The sequence below is a fragment of the Rhipicephalus microplus genome, chromosome X (genome assembly GCF_043290135.1).
Source record: "Rhipicephalus microplus isolate Deutch F79 chromosome X, USDA_Rmic, whole genome shotgun sequence".
NCBI lineage: Eukaryota > Metazoa > Arthropoda > Arachnida > Ixodida > Ixodidae > Rhipicephalus > Rhipicephalus microplus.
Window position 1 is genome coordinate 465,814,251 of NC_134710.1, and position 12,569 is coordinate 465,826,819.

Below are 12,569 nucleotides of genomic sequence, written 5' to 3' on the forward strand. Positions count from 1 at the left end.
CCCCCCCCCCCCCGCTCACCCCGGCCAGCGTTCTCCCACAACGGCGGCGTAGATAAGCGAATAGTTGCGTCACCAAACACCTGCGTCGACAGCTGCGGCGCCGCCGCGGTGCTTTAGCCGCCGCCAGTGCCTCCTCCTTCTCTCTCTCAAAGGCGCTCTCTCTGTCTCATCGTCTTTCAAACGCGTTGCGTTGGTCTGGGGTCTTGGTCGCTGTGTGTGTTCTAGCGAACAGGCGCATATTCAATGGTGGTCACGCATGACACCGTGTTCGAAGTGACGCTCGGATTAAGGAATATTCATGGAGTGGCGGACACGGACAACGCGGGCCTGTTAACGGTGAGTGTACTGTTTTCGTAAATAGTAATCATACAGCGCTAGCTGGGCGCCTGCAGCAGCTCTGCCGAAGTAGGCTGCCAGCCATTTACAACAGCATGCGTTCGCGGGCCTGTTGCAGATGCCCGATTAAACGTGTGACTTAACGAGTTCACACTGCTGTGCGCGATGTTGTGTAAGTGCCTGCATCACTCATACAGTGAGTGATGTGATCACTTAACAAGGGCGGGATTAGTTGCTGATCGCACATTGTCTCTACACTGCACAAAGTGATTGATATTGTTTTAAGATGTGCTTTGGACTACATCGTAATAACATTCATAATAATACTCAAATGTGCAACGTGCTTCTGTAGGTGTAAGCGCAAAAAAAAAGAAAAAGCAAAAATTATGTACAGAGGCGCACTGTACGAAATGGCTTTTTTTTTTTTGCTTAAAGACGGTATAGTTGGAGGTGCTGATATGCCGCGATGCTCCCAGCACGTGCGCCTCGGTCTTTTAAGCTATTTAGGACAAGTGCCACTAGCAACAGGGAAAGATCTAGCAGACTTCCAAAGGCGCGTTGTTGTGGCCATCGCCGTGCGTTGTTTTCCCTCGTTTCTGTTTGCTGTTTTTGTGCTTCGCTTTCATCTGCGATAATGTTCGGCGTTATAACAGAATCGAGAGAGTATACGTGACTGTTCGAGCTATGTGCGGTAGCTCTAGCATAAGCCATGGCTGCTGCAACGTAGTCGGCGTCCGCGCGCGTTGGTGTCGTTCGAGTGCTCTTACTTGCGTGATTGTGTTTAACTGAGTATTTAGGCACGGGTTACGTTTGTAAATCCCGTAGTCAATAATCGCTAATAGCGTGCCCCTGAATGCCATCAGAGGATGAACTTGGTTGTCGAAATATGCCAGACGCTTTTTCTGAAAGCAAGCTTTGATTTTTTTTTAAAGAAGTACTTTCATACGTGCAAGGCAGTGCCTATGGCAGGCCCGCAACTCTTTAAAAACTGGACGAGCTATCACACCTTTTATCAAATTACAATGAATTAAGATGATTGAATTATAGATGACGAATTTCTGCGCTAGATTAGGTGCACAAAACACATGTTCGCAGCCCTACGTCTAGAAAGCAGGCAAATAGGAAGCACAGCGTCAAATTTGGATTAGATTCCATTGACGGAGCGTCTTGTGAGGGTATAAAGAACGAGAAAATTGTTCGTTTTTGATGCCCTTATAGAGGCAGTCGGAATTGCACTGATTGGTGACTTGTAACAATTCCTCAGATTGTTAGAGGCGTGATTAAAGTCAGTAAATCTTTTACTTTTTTTTTTGCAGACCTCTTCGCTAGTGCCGCGCCCAAGATCATTTGTTCTCATGTAAAAGAGAAAGCAGAGATGTCTTCACTGTTTTACATGAAGAGGTAAGTTTCTTGTGCATTTTGATTAATGTTACATGTTCTTAACGTTGTACTTTAGGAATTGTTTTTCACACTGGCTCACTACCCTAGAAGGAATTTGATTCTTAGGTGAGTTCAGGCTTTCGTAAGTGCCATTTTTGAGTTGTAGTCTTACAACTTCACCTCATTTCGGGAATTCGCTGTATGCTGGAAAACTCTTATCTTTATCATACGAAATTATTGGAATATATAGGTTGTATGCTTCGAGTTCAGTGTAATGTCAACTACACGCCATTTCGAAGGATACACACTACACATTCTTTATATATGGTGCTGCCAGAACAGCACGAACATCCTTTTATGAGAAGTCATATTTGCTCTTATTACAGGATGAGAGGGTGCCGCTGACGTCCTGCGTAGTCTACCCCCCGGCCCCAGCCTAGAGCAAGCCTACTTCCTGAACCTCCACATGGATAACCGAAAAATCTTCCGTGTCAGAAATGATGAAGAAGGAGTGACAGCACTGATGAGTTGATTTTTTTTATTTTCAGCATTGTCTACGGCCGCAAGGCCTTTAACATCCACCGTGATTGAGCGGCTTTTTCTCGGCGTGAGTTTGGAGTTTATCAAAGAAGTTGTTCAGGCAGTACGACGCTGAAAATTTTAGTGTCACAATGCCTGAACAACTTTTTCTAGTGTGGTCATGGTAGATGAACAAACATTGTTATTTGTGTAAGTTATTTTGCTTAAATATAGCTGGACCATTCCATGCCAAACGTCCCAGCCACTTTGGCGACCATCTGAATTGTATTTGAAAAAAAAAGTGCTGACTTACTGCGTTGAAAACAGTGAACTGCTAGAATATTTCAGCGAGAAAAAAAGTTTTGCTCATGTGGCTGGCTTATAACTTCCTGGCATAATGCCGTCTGTGTGCTGTTTGTGGAAAATTTCGTTTTAAATCTACCGCTTATTTTTTCTAAAGCAAATTCGGTCTACCTGTTAAGTAAATGTGCTTCTGTAAGGTATTTGAAGCTCAATAATAATAGTGCAATTTTTTTGCTACATTCGCTTCCAAGAATAAAGGCAAAATGTGTTATGTTTGCATTTTTTATTGCAATATTGCACTTTGTATGAATATCTGAGCAGTGAATACTTACTCCACAGAAGGTATATTTTGAGGAAAAAATATCTTTAGACCTCTCAAGCTGCTGAAATATACGAGAAAATATCACGAATTTCACAAAATTGTGATTTTTGTCCGTATTGAGATGCAATTTGCTCCATGTTGCGATACAATGAAAACTCATCATTACACCTAAATTGTAAGAAAATGAAATTTTTTCTGTAATAAAAATCTTATCGCAAAAAGGACAGTAAAGAGCGCTGTCAACTGAATTTTATTGAAGGTGCTACGAGCGTTTTTATACTGAGCACAAGACCAGGGCTCATCTGCAACAACACATGTGTGACCATGACAAAATAATTTTAACCGAGAAAATTTTCGGAAAAGATAAGTGAAGGTGTACTGATGCATCGATCCTTGGCCTTCCTGATAAAGAGCTCTAAAATCTCATTTTTTCTGCTTGCTTTTTTTCAAAAACCGTGTTTTATGAAACCTAGGACTACACTTACATTCTTTACGGTGCCCGGCCATGAGACTACTATAGCCCTTCTTAACATTTAAAGCATGCTGTCTTGCTTGATCATTGAAGCATTGCCCAGTTTGTCCTATGTTTACTTTTCCACATGTTAGCGGCATCTTATATACATTAGATTGGCATTCAGTAAACCTATTCTAGTGACGAATGGTGCAAGATTGACTATTCCTGTTGCTGTAAGTACATGCACTTTTGAAAGCTTGCAAGGGGTGGAAAACAACAATGTCATATCTGCTGGCTCTTTTCCTAAAATTGTGAGACACCTTATGTACGTAGTACCATGTGACATGCAAAGGTGATTGGTCATTCTCTTTTTCTTTTGGTCCTGTTTTCTTTAACTTTACTTTCTGCAGGAGGGTTTCGCAAACAAGTGTTATGATGCTGTTGGGGTATTGGCTGGTGCTATCAGCCCAGGAGTGCTAAGAATGTTCTGCCTTTTCATAGTGGGCATTCAAAATTAGTAGAAAGAGGAATTGATACCACATGTACTCAGGCCACCCTTCAGAAGTCATGTTAGCACAAGGGTGAGGTCAGGTTTAAAAACCAGATTAAAAGACTAAAAGATGCTGGGTATCCCAACAGAATCATCACACCCGTTTGCAAAACCCTCCTGCAGAAAGTAAAGTTAAAGAAGACAGGACAAACAAAAAACAATGACCAAAACCTTTGCATGTTATACCACATCATGTGTCTCACAATTAAAAAAATAGCCAGCAGATATGATATTAGCGCGTTGTTTTCCACCCCTTGCAAGCTTTCAAAAGTGTGTGTACTAAACAGCAACAGGAATAGTCAATCTTGCCCCATTCGTCACGAAAATAGGTTTACTTAATGCCAATTTAACGTTTGTAGAAGTATTTTTTATCAGGTAAACCAATGATCAGTGCATCACTTCACGTTCACTTATCCTTTCCGAGAGGGAGTATTCTTTTCGCAGTTAAGATTATTTTGTAGTGCTCACACGTGTCGTCGCGCATGAACACGGTTCTTGTACTCCGTATAAAAGCGCTCGTAGCACATTCATTAAATTCAGTTGACAGTCGGTGGTCTTTCCTGTCTTTTCTGTCTCTTCCTAAAGTTGTCGCACTGTGACTAGCACACAACCACGATGAACCAACTGTCCCAAATTAAGCTCTTGTTACGTAACACGTAGACCGAGTTTCGTATGGAAAGAAGGAGCGGTGCTTTTAAAATAAAATATTTCACATACAACACCTAGACGGCATTCCAGGAAGTTCAGAGGGCAGCCACGTGACCAAATATTTTTCCTCTCCTAAATATTCCAGAAGTTCACTATTTTCAATGCAGCACGAGTTTTTCGAATACATTTGAGATGGTTGCCAAAATGGCTGGGACATTTGGCATAAAGTGACCCAGCTGTGTCATTAGCCATAATTATGCATTACCTCTTTTGTTTTTTGCGTGTTTTGACTCAGTTTTGTGTTCGTTTTTAGCTCATTGTGTTTCTGATCATATTGTATTGGTTTCTTAAGTATTCGCTAAAGTTATATGTGCGAAAACCCGTATATGTTTGCATGTACATCATTTCTCATAACCAATTGTTATACATCCAGGAATACAAAGCTTAATCCACTGTGATTGTATACATTTGAAAACACTATCCATATATATTTTTGTGTGCATCACTTCTTGGGAACGATTGTGTACATGAAGGCGTATATAGTGAAATCATGGTGATTGTATATATTTGAAAAAATCATTAGTATATATTTGCCTGTATTTCATTCCTATTAACCGATTGTGTACATGAAGGAGTATTAAACTGGAAACCACTGGGATTGTAGATACTTGAAAGAATTACAGGGATATATTAGCGTATATTTCATTTGTAGTCATTATGTACTTGAAGCAGTATACTAAACTGAAACCAGTGTAATTGTATGTTGCAAAGAATTGTCAATGAAGTGAAACTGAATAAATATAATAAATATTTGAGGTGTTGCATGTGTAGTGTACGTATACGTGAACGTATACCTGGTGAAAAAGTTGTGTGGCAGAAGAAAAGTTTATGTTTATTTTGCCTATTAAATAAACGCAATATGCAAGGGCAGCAAGGCTTCATTTTCTGTAACGCGCATTATGCATATACTGTGAAGTATATATAGATCCAGCACAACTTCATACACGATAGTACGCATTTATATTTTTGCCCAGATGCAATGAATGGAGCTCGACAGGTGGCGCACCATTGAAAATCAGGACCACTTTCTTCAAGTAGTCAGTAATCAGTGCATGCCGATATCTATTAGTGCAGTCTAAAAGAATACTGGCACCCCTGCCATGGGCACTCAACACCCTTGTGCACCCTTCTCGCACCCTCCTCAGAGGGTGCTAAAAAAGTGATGGACATCGAAGGCACCCTTCCTTAAGGGTGTTTTTGAAACACCCTACAGTTTTTTCACATGTACACCCTATTCTAAGGGTGCATGAAAAAACACCCTTTTTGGAAGGTGCTGAATTAACACCCTTAGGGTGTCGTCCACGGGACAAGCTCATTTACACCCTTCTGGGTGTAAAAATTTTTACTGTGCAGTTCTTGCGTTTCGGTAAAGCCGCTTTATTACAGCTGTTGCGCATTATTTCTTGTCTCTCACGCTGTTGGGGTTCTTTCGCATTGCCTACTGCCGCGATGCATTCTGAATCAGCATTTCTTAATCAAGCATGTGTGTTTACCTGCGTAATTGTTTAACTCCTTAGAATTATTGCAAAATTCCTGTGTACCCACAGATTTAACAAAAAAAGCGCATAGGACGCCGAAACCCGGGATCGAACCAGGGACCTTTAGATCTTCAGTCTAACGCTCTCCCGACTGAGCTATTTCGGCACACGGGAGAACAGTTAAAGCGGGATTTAACAGTTCTTGCGTTTCGGTAAAGCCGCTTTATTAGAGCTGTTGCGCATTATTTCTTGTCTCTCACGATGTTGCGGTTCTTTCGCGTAACCTACTGCCGCGATGCATTCTGAATCAGCATTTTTTAATCTGGCATGTGTCTTCACCTGCGTAATTGTTTAACTCCTTAGAATTATTGCTAAATTCCTGTGTACCGAAAGATTTAACAAAAAAAGCGCATAGGACGCCGAAACCTGGGATCGAACCAGGGACCTTTAGATCTTCAGTCTAACGCTCTCCCAACTGAGCTATTTCGGCACACGGGAGAAGAGTTAAAGCGGGATTTAACAGTTCTTGCGTTTCGGTAAAGCCGCTTTATTAGAGCTGTTGCACATTATTTCATGTCTCTCACGCTGTTGCGGTTCTTTCGCAACGCCTACTGGCGCGATGCATTCTGAATCGGCATTTCTTAATCAAGCATGTGTGTTCACCTGCGTAATTGTTTAACTCCTTAGAATTATTGCAAAATTCCTGTGTACCCACAGATTTAACAAAAAAAGCGCATAGGACGCCGAAACCCGGGATCGAACCAGGCACCTTTAGATCTTCAGTCTAACGCTCTCCCAACTGAGCTATTTCGGCACACGGGAGAAGAGTTAAAGCGGGATTTAACAGTTCTTGCGTTTCGGTAAAGCCGCTTTATTAGAGCTGTTGCACATTATTTCATGTCTCTCACGCTGTTGCGGTTCTTTCGCAACGCCTACTGGCGCGATGCATTCTGAATCGGCATTTCTTAATCAAGCATGTGTGTTCACCTGCGTAATTGTTTAACTCCGTAGAATTATTGCTAAATTCCTGTGTACCGAAAGATTTAACAAAAAAAGCGCATAGGACGCCGAAACCCGGGATCGAACCAGGGACCTTTAAATCTTCAGTCTAACGCTCTCCCAACTGAGCTATTTCGGCACACGGGAGAAGAATGAAAGCGGGATTTAACAGTTCTTGCGTTTCGGTAAAGCCGCTTTATTAGAGCTGTTGCACATTATTTCATGTCTCTCACGCGGTTGCGGTTCTTTCGCGTAACCTACTGCCGCGATGCATTCTGAATCAGCATTTTTTAATCAAGCATGTGTGTTCACCTGCGTAACCGTTTCACTCGTTAGATTTATAGTAAAATTCCTGTGTACCGACAGATTTAACAAAAAAAGCGCATAGGACGCCAAAACCCGGGATTGAACCAGGGACCTTTAGACCTTCAGCCTAACGCTCTCCCAACTGAGCTATTTCAGCACACGGGAGAAGAGTGAATGCGGGATTTAACAGTTCTTGCGTTTTGGTAAAGCCGCTTTATTGGAGCTGTTGCACATTATTTCATGTCTCTCACGCTGTTGCGGTTCTTTCGCAACGCCTACTGCCGCGATGCGTTCTGAATCAGCATTTCTTAATCAAGCATGTGTGTTTACCTGCGTAATTGTTTAACTCCTTAGAATTATTGCTAAATTCCTGTGTACCGAAAGATTTAACAAGAAAAGTGCATAGGACGCCGAAACCAAGGATCGAACCAGGGACCTTTAGATCTTCAGTCTAACGATCTCCGAACTGAGCTATTTCGGCACACGGGAGAAGAGTTAAAGCGGGATTTAACAGTTCTTGCGTTTCGGTAAAGCCGCTTTATTAGAGCTGTTGCACATTATTTCATGTCCCTCACGCTGTTGCGGTTCTTTCGCAACGCCTACTGGCGCGATGCATTCTGAATCGGCATTTCTTAATCAAGCATGTGTGTTCACCTGCGTAATTGTTTATCTCCTTAGAATTATTGCAAAATTCCTGTGTACCGACACGTTTAACAAAAAAAGAGCATAGGATGCCGAAACCAAGGATCGAACCAGGGACCTTTAGATCTTCAGTCTAACGCTCTCCCAACTGAGCTATTTCGGCACACGGGAGAAGAATGAAAGCGGGATTTAACAGTTCTTGCGTTTCGATAAAGCCGCTTTATTAGAGCTGTTGCACATTATTTCAATGTCTCTCACGCGGTTGCGGTTCTTTCGCAACACCTACTGCCGCGATGCATTCTGACTCAGCATTTTTTAATCAAGCATGTGTGTTCACCTGCATAACCGCTTCACTCGTTAGATTTATAGCAAATTTCCTGTGTACTGACAGATTTAACAAAAAAAGCGCATAGGACGCCAAAACCCGGGATCGAACCAGGGACCTTTAGACCTTCAGTTTAACGCTCTCCCAACTGAGCTATTTCAGCACACGGGAGAAGAGTGAAAGCGGGATTTAACAGTTCTTGCGTTTTGGTAAAGCCGCTCTATTGGAGCTGTTGCACATTATTTCATGTCTCTCACGCTGTTGCGGTTCTTTCGCAAGGCCTACTGCCGCGATGCGTTCTGAATCAGCATTTCTTAATCAAGCATGTGTGTTTACCTGCGTAATTGTTTAACTCTTTAGAATTATTGCTAAATTCCTGTGTACCGACACATTTAACAAAAAAAGAGCTTAGGACGCCGAAACCAAGGATCGAACCAGGGACCTTTAGATCTTCAGTCTAACGATCTCCGAACTGAGCTATTTCGGCACACGGGAGAAGAGTTAAAGCGGGATTTAACAGTTCTTGCGTTTCGGTAAAGCCGCTTTATTAGAGCTGTTGCACATTATTTCATGTCCCTCACGCTGTTGCGGTTCTTTCGCAACGCCTACTGGCGCGATGCACTCTGAATCGGCATTTCTTAATCAAGCATGTGTGTTCACCTGCGTAATTGTTTATCTCCTTAGAATTATTGCAAAATTCCTGTGTACCGACACATTTAACAAAAAAAGCGCATAGGACGCCGAAACCAAGGATCGAACCAGGGACCTTTAGATCTTCAGTCTAACGCTCTCCCAACTGAGCTACACAGTAAATTTTTACACCCTTAAGGGTGTAAACTGGCTTGTCGCCAGAGGAACACCCTATGGGTGTTTTCAGATACACCCTACTTAGAAGGGTGTTGAACACCCTAACATTTTGCTGAACATCTTCGTGTAGGGTGTTCAGCTAACACCCTTTAAGAGGGTGTTGAAAGGGTGTGCGACCTTCGAGTAAGGCCCAAACTCCATAAGCGCGAAAATGCACGCGACAGCGACGAGCGACGCGACGTAGATCGGCGTCGCGCGATCAGTCGCTAGCGCAGGCAAACCTCATTCACGCGACGGCTTCGGCGAGCGAATTCCACTGTTGCTGGCATGAGGCCGTCAACAGCCGTCAACTCGCACCAAGAAAACCGCGTAGCGAGCGGTTTCCAATTAAAAAATAAGATATATTGTTGTGTAATGAAACTGAAAGTGTTTATTATTGCCTTGCAGCATTTTTTATATGCGCATGCGTAATAAACATTGCGTTATTTCTTGTTGCGCATACGCGACTCGGGCAGGGTCACGTGCACCTATGTAGTATTCGTCTTTTCCGGTTTTTCACTATTGGCTGCTTGAGCCCAGCACTTCCGGGCGATGAGCGACGGTTTCCAAATCTGGAGAACCGAGCGATCGCGCGAAAACGAGCACGCGACACGTCGCGCGAACGCCCTGTTTCGTCGCTCATAGCGTCGCTCGTCGCTGTCGCGTGCATTTTCGCGCTTATGGAGTTTGGACTTAACGCGTTATTCAAAGGTCGCAGGTTCGGTTCCTGTCCATGACAAGTTATCTTTTCACCCACATTTCTTTGCATTTACATTACAATTCGGTCTAATAACTTCCCCTATACTTTCCTTGGCAATATTGTCTGTTTGATCTCATTATATATATATATATATTAATGAGATCTAACAGACAGTAATGCCAAGGAATGTACAGGGGAAGTTATTAGAACCTATAGAATGTAAATAAGAAGAAAGAATAAAGAAAAGTGGATGAAAAAATGTGTGTGTGTGTGTGTGTGTGTATTAGCAAGCTTGCTGAAATGCAATGATATTTCTCAAAGCCTTCTTTGTAAAGCCGACTATAGAAATTTAGACTGCCTTCTATAGTTATACAATTAAATACAAATATTTAGTGTTAAATAGCATAAGCATCTGGGGTATATCAATTGGTGGCTCAGTGAGTCGATACAGCAAAGGTGCTTGGTATGCATACGCTTGTGTAGACACACGAACACATTATATTCAAAAAACATTATTACCCGTAACAGTGCACACTTCCCATGCAGGATGCAGACATATACATATTTCAGCAACTTAATTTGCAGTTACACTTGGTATCGCAAAACCATGCGAGTTCAGCCTCACCTAGTTCATTTCAAACTTTCTGATTATACAAAAATAACAGAGCTGCTCTGGCAGACATCGTTTCCACTTATTGATAAATATCTTTTCCCACTTCCTAAAAGCAGACATATATTGGCGTAAGATAAATGTCAAGTACATGTACCACGACACAGGTTTTCTCTCAACTGAAAGCAAACACAGTTATTATGATATTTCATACATACTACAGTTAGAGCATTTTACCGCCAATATTCGAACAGGTAAGGTCAGTGGCCGAAGAAAAATGATCAACAGATCAGCCCGCACCCCATGAAGCTTCACCACATATTAAAATTGCAAGTTTTATTTTTCAGCATTTTTCTAGGTAATAGAGACAGCATCCATTTCTCAAAAACACACTCTTCACAACAAAACCAAAACGAGGGCCGACAGGTGGAAATGCCTCAGATAGGCTGACCAAAGTTTCGATAGGAGAACCTATCTTCGTCAAAGGTGCCTAGCCTTTTCATCATTGGCATATTAGTTTCAAGGGGGTTAGTAAAGACGTCATCTCCTGGTGGTGGCATGTGTCCCTGTTGGCAATCGTATCTGAAAAACAAAACTATAAAGCAGAGGAGTGCAGTCCTTGCTTCATTTCAAGTTGGGTGGTAGTGATTCAGAATGTTCTCAGAGGGTGGAGAAAAAAAGAAAAAAAAAAGGAAACACCCAAAGTAGGAGCGGTGTGCTGCCAATGGGTGGCCACTACAGACACGAAAAAAGCAAAGAGGTTAAAAGTTGGAAGCCAGCAGACTGTCCCCGCGTTTGGCCATCACGAAGGGTTGCTGATTGGCCTATGCCGTTCTCGAACATCTATGAATGGGACTTATAAGAAAGAGGTTACAAAAAGGCGCAAGAGAGAAGCAGGCGGCTACTTTTAAATGCCAAGATTTCAAAGGTAAGCGACACCATATGTGTTTGTAAGACCACGTGTTTATTGGGGAAGGTCATTGGTTAAAATATGCTTTCACTATCCCCATAAGTGTCCCGCTCAACGGAATTGCCTCAAGAATTTGGCGGCATGTTGGCAGAGAAATAGGCAAGTTCGGAATGCAAAAGGAATAAGCAACTACGAAAGAAACACAAAAGAAAAGAAAAAATGAAAAAAAAGGCGGATTGGGGATAGGCGACACGCTAGCGTTAACAAACGAGGAAAGGAAAAAGAGACGCAGAGAAATTTGTGGCTTGGCAATGACTTAATGGTGCACGGTAGGAGTGTTTTTTGAAGGGACAAAAGAGGAAAGGAAGCTGTGGTTGAAAGGTTCTGGAAAATAAAAACTTCATAGTTGTGTGTATATAGACACATGTATATCTATATTTATAATTTAAAAAATTTCGAGAGAACATCAATAGTACACTTGTAGTCTAGGAGCGATTCCATGTAATACCAGTTATGTCTATTTGAAGGTTGAACGTTTCTAGTCCCTAAATATGTCCGCAATTATGCAATGGCTTTCAGCGATTCCAAATTACCACGTGCAACATTGATTCCTGATGGGTGTAGGGACATAAATTTGTGTATAAATTATGATTTCATGTATTTATTCTCTCGTGGTGACCGGAAATTATTTTGTAGAACATAAAGCTTTGCTTTTTAGAAAGTGTGGTCCTGTTGGTAGAAGTGACCGGCTACTACTTTCGGTAAATTGTGCTTTGTGTCTGCACGGTGGCCGTTCAGTCTTACGTGAATTGGCGGCCCACTTTCGCCTATATATTGTTTTCTACAGCTGGCACACTCAGAAAAGTATATTAGGTTGTTTAAAAGTGCAGGTGAAGCTCTATGTGACCTTGTGAATGTAGTCAGATGATGTGCTTTTTATGTTGGTAGCCGGCTGTATATATTTGCAGGGTGAGCACCTGGGCCGGCCACAGGGATCAGACGTCCTAGTCTAAGTTTGCGTGAACAAGCATGTCTTTAAGTTAGCGTTGCAAATGCCACGTGCCACGCATTTCTAATTCCCGCAAAACTTAAAGCAAACACTAGGACGTCTGGTCCCTGTGGCCGGCCCAGATGCCCCACCTATAAAAATATATAGCTGGCTAACAACTTAAAAAGCACAA

The 12,569-nt window shown here is 42.2% G+C and overlaps 9 non-coding genes across 9 annotated transcripts; all 9 read right to left on the reverse strand.

Annotated features, from left to right (window-relative positions):
- Positions 1-6,143: 6,143 nt before the first annotated feature.
- Positions 6,144-6,216, reverse strand: TRNAF-GAA (transfer RNA phenylalanine (anticodon GAA)). The gene has a single exon. It is a non-coding gene; the product is annotated as a tRNA-Phe (tRNA).
- Positions 6,217-6,467: 251 nt separating this feature from the next.
- On the reverse strand, positions 6,468-6,540 carry TRNAF-GAA (transfer RNA phenylalanine (anticodon GAA)). The gene has a single exon. It is a non-coding gene; the product is annotated as a tRNA-Phe (tRNA).
- A 251-nt stretch (positions 6,541-6,791) lies between these two features.
- TRNAF-GAA (transfer RNA phenylalanine (anticodon GAA)) lies at positions 6,792-6,864 on the reverse strand. Its single transcript has one exon. It is a non-coding gene; the product is annotated as a tRNA-Phe (tRNA).
- Positions 6,865-7,115: 251 nt separating this feature from the next.
- Positions 7,116-7,188, reverse strand: TRNAF-GAA (transfer RNA phenylalanine (anticodon GAA)). The gene has a single exon. It is a non-coding gene; the product is annotated as a tRNA-Phe (tRNA).
- Positions 7,189-7,439: 251 nt separating this feature from the next.
- On the reverse strand, positions 7,440-7,512 carry TRNAF-GAA (transfer RNA phenylalanine (anticodon GAA)). The gene has a single exon. It is a non-coding gene; the product is annotated as a tRNA-Phe (tRNA).
- Positions 7,513-7,763: 251 nt separating this feature from the next.
- TRNAF-GAA (transfer RNA phenylalanine (anticodon GAA)) lies at positions 7,764-7,836 on the reverse strand. The gene has a single exon. It is a non-coding gene; the product is annotated as a tRNA-Phe (tRNA).
- Positions 7,837-8,087: 251 nt separating this feature from the next.
- Positions 8,088-8,160, reverse strand: TRNAF-GAA (transfer RNA phenylalanine (anticodon GAA)). Its single transcript has one exon. It is a non-coding gene; the product is annotated as a tRNA-Phe (tRNA).
- Positions 8,161-8,412: 252 nt separating this feature from the next.
- TRNAF-GAA (transfer RNA phenylalanine (anticodon GAA)) lies at positions 8,413-8,485 on the reverse strand. Its single transcript has one exon. It is a non-coding gene; the product is annotated as a tRNA-Phe (tRNA).
- Positions 8,486-8,736: 251 nt separating this feature from the next.
- Positions 8,737-8,809, reverse strand: TRNAF-GAA (transfer RNA phenylalanine (anticodon GAA)). Its single transcript has one exon. It is a non-coding gene; the product is annotated as a tRNA-Phe (tRNA).
- Positions 8,810-12,569: the final 3,760 nt, after the last annotated feature.